Below are 9353 nucleotides of genomic sequence, written 5' to 3'. Positions count from 1 at the left end.
CACCAATAACCTCGATAGAAAATTGTATTAACCACGCGGAGGAGGATGGTCAAGCGATGCTCCGGTTCCTACATGGTGACATCATGTAGGCATAGAGTATGCATTAGTACGTTTGAATGTACTAAGTATATGGGATGCAATGCAATGCAACAATAGATGGACATCATAGGCAAAATGCATAATCATACTCGATAGATAGCATATTAATGAGATGATATGTATATTGATGCTTACATAAAAATCATATTTAGTGGGGCGTAGTACATGTGTGGAGAGTGACCATCAATATAGTATTTCCAACGCCTACCACCCCCTTGGAGAGGCGAAAGAGGTACAAACCCCTCAATGTGTTTACCCGGGCCTACCACCCCCCGAGCTAGGGATCAAGGTACAAACCCCTCGATATGGTTATACGGGCCTACTACCCCCGTACTAGGCAACCAAGGTACCAATCCCTCGATGCAGTTACCCGGGCCTACAAGCCCCGAGCTAGGCGTTGTCGATTCACAACACTTATATAGAGAACATCATATACATGTGTCCATTTCATCATCATTTCAGTAATTATATAACCATCCGACTCATAAGACGTACATTGGACCTTCCATTTCCTAAGAATTCTATAAATGGGCATTTTATCAAACACATGGTGGGCAACTATTCATGTAAATAAAATCATGTATTTCAAGAGTACTAAGTCCAACCAATTCCAACATCCATATAAATCAGCCCACCAACAACATACATATATATATATCAACCTTCATAATTTGATCGTGGAAGCATGAAAACCATAAACATCACATAATAATTCCATTTCATGATAATATGCAAAATAGACCATAATAGGGTGTGTAGTAGTAATTTCATACTTCAAGAGTTCATAAATAACCATAAGGACCCATAAACTTGAAGTAGAAATAGAGGATAAATGGTTGGACTTGTGGAAAGGAAGGTTTCCACAATCAAACCCACATACCTCAACTTTGGAGAATCCTTGATGAAGATTGGAATGGAGAATTGAAGCTTGAGATTGAGTCTTGAATCCGAAATTAGAGCTTGAGATGTTTGAATTTGGTTGAGGATCTTGGTGGAATTTTGGAGAGGTCTTAGAGAGTGTTTTTGAAGTTAAAAATGACTAAGTATGGGACATATCCCCTTTTTATAAAAACGTCCCCAACACTTAGCCTAAAAAAAAATAGCTCACTAAAAATTGCAATTCTGCACAGACAAGTTTTACGAAAATGGTCATAACTCCCTCATCCTAACTCGGAATGAGGTGAAACCAAGTGCGTTGGAAAGCTAACTCAAAGAGCTTTAATTTAATAGGTTGTGGCCCTTCCAGTTACTTGTGTCCTAAGAGATATTCCCCTTTAAAGTTGACCCTCCAAATCGCATTTTTTGTGATTTTTGAATTTTGATACGGTTTCTCTAAAATTCGGGTTAGACCAATTTCCCACTCAATTTGACCCCATGAATAAGAATATGAAGTCGAATTTCCAAAATCATGCACAGATTTTGAGATATATGGAAATTACAATTATAGGTGTTTCCGTAGCACATTTACGAGCATTTTTGGGGTCGTTTCAAGTTCCAAACTTATTTCCTATTCTCGATCTTCGTTTGATACTCAAAAGAGATTGATTGAAGTGGGTAATTAGTTTGATACATGCAATTTAAGTTTGATATCTATGACTTGGTTGAAAAAAGAAGTTATGGTTCGGATCTAATTTCCCAAATCTGCTCGATAGAGAAATTTTCGTAAGGTAATGGGTTGATTTGTGATTCACATAGATGAGACGAAAAGGATTGGTGTTATGAGATCGAAAGAAGATTAGTGTCATTGTAGATTACCCTGCCTATCCATGAGTATTTAGCATAATTGAGCAACACAATTACTGCTACATGACATTGATTTCAATCCCCGCACCTCTAGTACTCTCTTAATTGATTGATTCTGCAATTTCTAATTTAATCGTGATACTTGACATTCCAAACATTTAGTGAATATCTTGGTATCATCAACCCCCTTTTTGGTCTAACATACTACACTGCATATGTAATTTCAATTTCCTAGTTGAATTATTATCAATAAATCATTCCTTGTAGGATTCAACCCTGACTTTTAGTTGGGTATTTTTATTGACAACGGCCGCTTAGTCTTCTAATCATTTTTACAGTAATTTGAGCCTTATCACTCTCAGGAAGTTGACCAAATTACAGATCCCATTAACTCGACTTACGGGTTCGGTCCCTAGGAAGTTCTATGGTCCGTAGGTCTAAACCGTAGGGTCCTCCGGTTGTATTCCTTAAGGATATTTGGTTCTTTTCCATACATATAATATATACACTATGTCGTTTTGACCCTAATTTTAATTCTTTTAACTACGCTTTTATTCCTAAATCTACCCAAACCCTCTCAATCTCTCAAATTCTCAAATCCCATCCAATTCCATCCCCTCCAAATTCTCTCAAGTTGCGAGGAAGAAATCTAGTGTTCAAGCTTCAAGTCTCTATTTTCTTCAATTGCTTTTGGGATTTGATCATCAAGGTATGTAGGGTTTCACCATTGGATTTCATTCATCCAAGGGGTTCCAAAGGATTTCTAAGTTTCCAATTCAAATTCTCCTAAATTTCTTAGGGTTTCATGTGATCTCCATGAGTTTTGCTTGATGTGGATTTAACTTTTCAATTTCTATCTTTCTATGCATGAATTGATTAATCGACATGATTTCCAATTGAATTTTATAAGACCCATACATTATTTATGATTTTGACTATGAACTTATAAAGATATGCATTTATGAAGATATGAATTTATGAACATGATTCATGAAAGGTTATGCATGATTTATGAAAAAGGGGTTTTATGATCTAAGGTTTCTTCTAAGATAAGCGTCAATGAAATTGTGAAAAGTTTTCTCACATTAAGAAATCATGATTTGGTGAAAGGTTTTCTCACACATGCATGATTCATGATTTAAGGAGCCACACTATGATGATTTAAGCTTTAATTAGTAACTTATTTGTATTTTTCATGTATGATGATATGTTTATGAATATAACTAATCCATCGGGATTTTACTTAGCACCGAGAATATGTTGAGATGGAGGCTCTCCCGTTAGTTGTGACACCCCGGAACTTGGAAAGAAAAAATTTGCAGAAAAATGTTATTGAGTTCTTGTTCTACGATACATACCTACGGACCGTAGAAGTTTCTAGTATTGGATTAGATTTTAAGGCCCCAATAAGTAGTACTACAACTGACTGGTATGGGTCGTAGAAGTTCTTATAGACTATAGGTCAGAACAGTAGACCACTTTGGCAGTTTTAATGAAGGGTGGTTGGACTTTTTTCATCCCTTATAAGCCTAAACCCCGACCGTTTTACACCTAATAAAGGGTTTATTCATTGTTAAACACCTTTTTAAGTTCATTAACACTTAGAATAATTAGAGCGAGGTTCCAGAAGGAGAAAGAGCGAGGGCTTTAGGATTGTTAAAGTTTTTTGTCGATTTCGCAAAGAACTTTGTTCTTCCAGGTATGTAAGGCTATCATAGTGATGGACAAAGTTCGTCCTCACTCCTTACATCTACTTTCTATCAGTGAAATAGTAATATAGGGTTCTATGCTTAGTTTTGAGTATTCATGATATGAGTTGTTGAATTCTGAGTTGTTATTCCTGATTTTTGAGCTACTATATATTATGCATTGAGATTTTCGAGTTGAACGATCATGACTATTTTTCAGCATGAACCATATTATTTGACAATCCATTCAGTTATTGTTGAGAATCCTTTTAACCAAACAATTATCTTAAATAGATTTTCTATGAAACTAAAGAGGAGTTTTGAGGAATCTTTAGAGAGACATTTTGAGTAAAGTTTAAGGGAACTATTGATTTCCAATATTATCATTTTTACATTGAGAAAAGAGAAACTTTGATTTCTAAATGAGTTTATGAGTTTAGAGATATTTCAGAGCATTACCTCTTTTAAGAGGTTCTTTTGAGCAATTACCTCAATTTTAGAAAAGGAATGCTTTCAAACATGGAGCATGAGTATATATTTATTGAGAGTAGTATTAAGCACTTATATTATTCAGTATTTTACAAATAGTTTGAGTTAATTATTTTATTGAGTTTGAATGTTCTAAATTATGTTCCTAAGCCTGTTATCGCATGAGTGAGTCTTCTGCTAAGTAGTCAACTAGGCCTAGGGTTCACTTGGGGACCAAAATGGTTCTCGAGTACCGGCAACGTCTAGGGTGTAGGCTCGGGGAACGACAAACATGATATTATAGCACAAAGTTCAAGAGTCTTAGGGAATCTAGGAAGTGGTTTCTAGTAGAGTCCTTCTTATCAGTGTGAAGCGCACAACATCTATAATGAGGAAGTTATGACATTTAGGAACTTTCCCATTCTTCTTACTCACGTTCGTGCAATTGAGTTCAACTCTATAAAAGTTTCTTCTAACTCATGCTTCCATGTGTCTTTTCAGATCATGCCTCTACAAAGAGCTGTTTGAAGTCCTATTAGGAGGAATATTAATATTCAAGGTGAAAAAAGCTCACAATGCACCAGAAATGAAACCCCCTCATGGAGATGTCACCGATGCTCAGTTCAGGAATGATATTGAGATGTTGACTTAGGTTCTGGCAAATCTGGTTGGTCAACAAGGAGTGGGTCGTCAGGATGTGGCTGATACGTCTACAATCAGTGAGGTTTTGAGGATGAATCCCCAAAGTTCATAGGGTCGAAGATCACTGAGGATACGGAGAACTTTGTGGAAGAGCTTCAGAAAGTATTTGTGGTCAAGTGTGTTGCTGATGTAAAGTGTGTGGAGTTAGACTCATATCAGCTCAAAGGTGTTGCTAGGATATGGTATGATTAATGGAAGAAGAACATGGCAGAGGGGGAACCACTTTTGAGTTGGGAATGCTCTTTTGCGACGCTTTTTTCCTCGAGATCTAAGGGAAGCTAAGGTGAGAGAATTCATAAATCTGAAATAGGAAGCTATGAGTCTACAAGAGTATAGCCTCAAGTTTACTCAGTTATCTCTCTATGCTCCAGAGATGGATATGAGAAGTATGATGAATTTGTTCGTTTCTGGGCTATCCCGCTTATCGAGTAAGGAAGGTAAGGTGTCTATGTTAATAGGGGACATGGACATAGCTCAGTATTCATGTACATCAAGTTGAGAAAGATAAGTTAAAGGACATAGAAGAGTTTCCTAATAAGAGGGCTAAGACAACAACTCATAAAACAGGCCAGCAAAAGACCGCAAATGGGAATCGTCATCGTTTCTGCAGAGATCATCTGGACCTACTCCATCATCTGCACTAAGGAAAAATAATGACCATATGAATCAGAATTTTAGAGCTCAGCCTCAGGGTAGTGCGGCCCAAAGGGATACTTGGACACCCACATATGTTAAGTGTAGTATTAATTGGCTAATGGGTGTTGTTAGTTACTGATTTTATTGTTGCTTTGAAGTGGGTTCAATTAATAGTTTGTGTTTTAATTGAGGAATTGTAGTTGCAAATGCAATTCTAGCTTAGTACTCTATACTTTCTTGAGAAAGAAGTGTTAGAGTTAAATTATTAGTTGATAATTGTATTTATTATGTTGTTACGGATCTTGCTTGAGAAAGAGTGTTTGAATGTAATCTTACAAATCTAGCTTGAAAAAATAGATTGATTAAGGTAATGGAATGTTAATATGTGTTGTGCTTGTTGAGGTTCGAAAGAACTCACTTGAATCGCAATAGTTGATTGAGAAATGGCTATTGCACCCAAAACCTATCCTACAAACTGAGATTCAATGACTTTGAGTAATAAGTAATCACTCATTACGTGAAATTAGCATTCAACTTTATCACACTCCCAAGAAACTTTCTCTATTTTCTTACTTCCAGTGTTAGTAGTTGTAAATTGGTTACTTGAATCCCCCATTTGATACTAATTGTCAAAACCTTTCAACCTTAGGTGTGGGCTTAGGGACAGCCTCGGTAGGAGAAAGGACGACGGGAATCAACATCTGACCGTGGCCTAGTCAACTCCATCTGGAAAGTGGTAACATCAATAGTGGGTCCCGGCCTCTCCAGTACTCGAAGCTCGACTACTTCTAACCGCTTATGTAAAGCCTAAATCTTGGTGTCCATCATACGCTCCATATGTGCCTCGGACTCCTCAATGGATTGTTGCATCCAAGGCCTCATGTGTTGTAGTAAGGTTGCCATCTTTATCCCCAACTTATGGAATCGGCCAGAGGAAAAGTGCTCCCTGAAGATAAAGTGACTCATGACGAGCTCGCGGCCTGACTAGTGGCAGTAGAAGGGGGAGCCTATGCATCAGCTGTAGTGGCGGGTATAGAAGTGTCATAAGCCTGTGCCACCGCAACTTGATCAACCTCATGAACTAAGTCAGCACCTAGGGGAGGAACTGCAACTGGTGTACTTCGACACGAGCAACGGGGTACGTGTAATCCTGGATCAGCCCAACTTCCACATTCTTGGTCCCCTCGACCAACCTATCACAATGCCAGATTGTAATAGTAGACTCTCTGCAGAAATGGAATATAAGGCTTAGAAAGGGAAAAGCAGTAGCCCTCCGGAAGGCCCTTTCATGAATCTCTGAAAGGATGATCCTGCCAGTAGTGCAGCAAGCATTACCGCACGATCCCAAGTAACGACATTGTCCATCTGTGTAGGGGACAGTCTGTGTCAGATGATGGACCACCAAAATTTGTCCCCAAAGCTCAAAGTCACCTTTTTGATAGGCAACTGCATATTCTGCACCCCTTCGGTGCTATCTCCCACCTCAGGATTTTGTCGGGCCATCCAACGAAGGACTGACTCCCTCTGCTCGGGGTCTCGGAATACTTGGGCCTGAACTATCCCCAACCAGTAGTCATATTCTGCCATATTGATATGTTGAGTGTGTGACGGGCCATAAATAAAATGGCGGATGGAAGTCTTGGAAATATCAACTGGGAGGCCCCGCACCATGGTGGTCAGTAGGGGTGGCTATGCCAAATCCTTGGCTCGTGGTGGCAAGGCATTAGAAATTGTGGCCACATAGGAAGCATCAAATTTACGCACCATCTCCTCGCCATATCTACCCAGATTTTCAGCCATCCTGTCACACCTGTGTTGTTGGAATAGTGCATGGATGGAGGGAACGGTGTGGAAGCTTCCTGTCAAAGCATGACGCTCCTCGGTGATAGGACGAGTTGTAACATCTCGCAATTTGAAATAGCTAGGAAGAAGCTAAGAATTGCAAATAGTCATTTTTGGAAAGAATTGAAAATCTGGAAATTTGTTTAGGTTAGAAAAATGAGTTTTTGGTCCACTTCAAATGGTCATAACTCCTAGATCAGGATGAGTTAGGTGTACTTATAGATATGGTTGGAAATCTCTTGGAATTATCTTTCCAATGCCGCCAAGTTTGCGCGATTCCAAGTTCGTATGAGTGAGTTATACCCTTTGGAAATTGGGTTGTTGGAATAAGGAAAGTTCAATCCGAAATTTGAAGGGTAGTTTGGTCTTTTCCTTACCCTTTTATTTTAATCCGTTTTTGGTAATTACTTAGGGGTCTGAACTCAACTTAGTCAGTTTAAGCTTTTGGAAAAAAAGTTAGGGTTTTGAGAGAAGAGAAAAGAAGAGGAGAAAAGAGAAGAACGTTCAAGATTCGTCCAGATCGTCGAGTTTGGCTTGTGGATTTCGTCGGGGTGATCCTTACAAGGTATGTGAGATCACATAGCATTGGGTTAATTTGCCCATGTGCCAATCATGATTTATTTCAGTGAATTTAAGTTCTTGAAAGCTTAGAAATTGAGTTCTTAAATGGGTTTGTTGAAGTTTCATTAGATTCTTGTTTCGTTGAATTCCTTGAGGAGTTTTTTTATCGTAATCTATGATTTTAGGTTCAATTTTGAGTAGAATCTGATGTACTTTTGAATATTTAATCAATTCTAAGTGTTGGGTAAAAGAACCCACGGAGTTTAGAGCTGAATATTGAAGAAGAAATTTCGTCGAACGAAATTGGGAGGTGGTGGCGCGTCGTGGAACTGGTTTCCAGAATTGGGAATTTTTGTTTCACGTCGCGGAGCCGTCACAGAGTCTTCTACCTCAAAAGTCATTTTTGAAACTAAAAATTTAATATTTCTCCACGTCGCGGACCCATCCTCAGATATCGACTTTCGGTCTTTTCTCATGTTTAGCTATCTAAAATCATTCCTAAACAACATGAGATCCGTCCAAACAAAAATCATAATCCTTGAATCCATAATTCAATTCAAGGATCAGTTAGAAGTCAAGTCAAGAGCAGTTAAGATCAAAGTCAAGAGAAGTCAAGAGTCAAGTTAAGAGAAGTTAAGAGAAGTTTTCCAAAAGTCTTTCGCAAACGTTTAACTTTGTTTTAAGACTTAAGTTTTGAGTTCATTAATGAGTAAAGTTGAAGTTCTTTTCTTCAAAAAGTATATGGGGACTAAGTATTCCCAAAGATATTTAAAATGTTTTCACATTTCAATAAGAAACTGAGATTTCCAAAGAGCCTTCGGGCTAGTTTTCAGAAAAGAGTAATCGCTTTCTAAATGAAGCAAGAGGGGAAACTTTGATTTACAAGATAGCCTTTGAGCTAAGTTTTTGAGCACTAATCTCAAATCACAGAAAGTAGTATGTTTTAAACATAAAGAGCTAGTATCATATTTTGGGAGTAGTATTGAGAACCGATATGGGGTCGAGCTTGAGTTCAGATAAATCATGTCTTCATAAACCATGTAGCCATCATGGGTAGAAAGGGGTCATACTTTTTAGATGAATCCTTTTCGCATAGACTAGTGGATCCACTTAGTAGCTTAGGTCTTATACCCCTAGCAGGGTATAGAATGCGTTGGCAGCGTGAGGGAGATCGTTGTATAATCATAATAGCTTTTATGTGATGGTTGTCAGTTAGAGAAAGTCCCACAATAGTACTTTGTATTTTTATGTACGTCAGTTTATTTGTATTTTTTTTACATACATCTCAGAGTTATTTGTATCTTTGCATATACACAGAGTTGACATCATATTTTAAATAGCTTTTCTTTATATTGCACTTATTTTAAAATGCTTTATATTGAAATGAGTTCAGTTGTGTTGAGTTGAGTTGAGCCAGTTAAGTTTTTCAGATTCTTTTTCAAGACTACGTTGTGCTTAGCTTTCCAACTCGCATACTCGTACATTCAATGTACTGATGTCAGTTGGCCTGCATCATATTATGATGCAGACGTAGGTAACTAGGATCGGCATCCAACGCATCGTTGATCCAGTGAGCAGTCAAAGTCTGTTGGTGAGCCTATTTACATTCCAGAG

The sequence above is a fragment of the Solanum verrucosum genome, unplaced genomic scaffold (assembly GCF_900185275.1).
Source record: "Solanum verrucosum unplaced genomic scaffold, falcon-dt-bn FXZP01000250.1, whole genome shotgun sequence".
Lineage (NCBI taxonomy): Eukaryota > Viridiplantae > Streptophyta > Magnoliopsida > Solanales > Solanaceae > Solanum > Solanum verrucosum.
Note: the sequence above shows the minus strand (reverse complement) of the source record.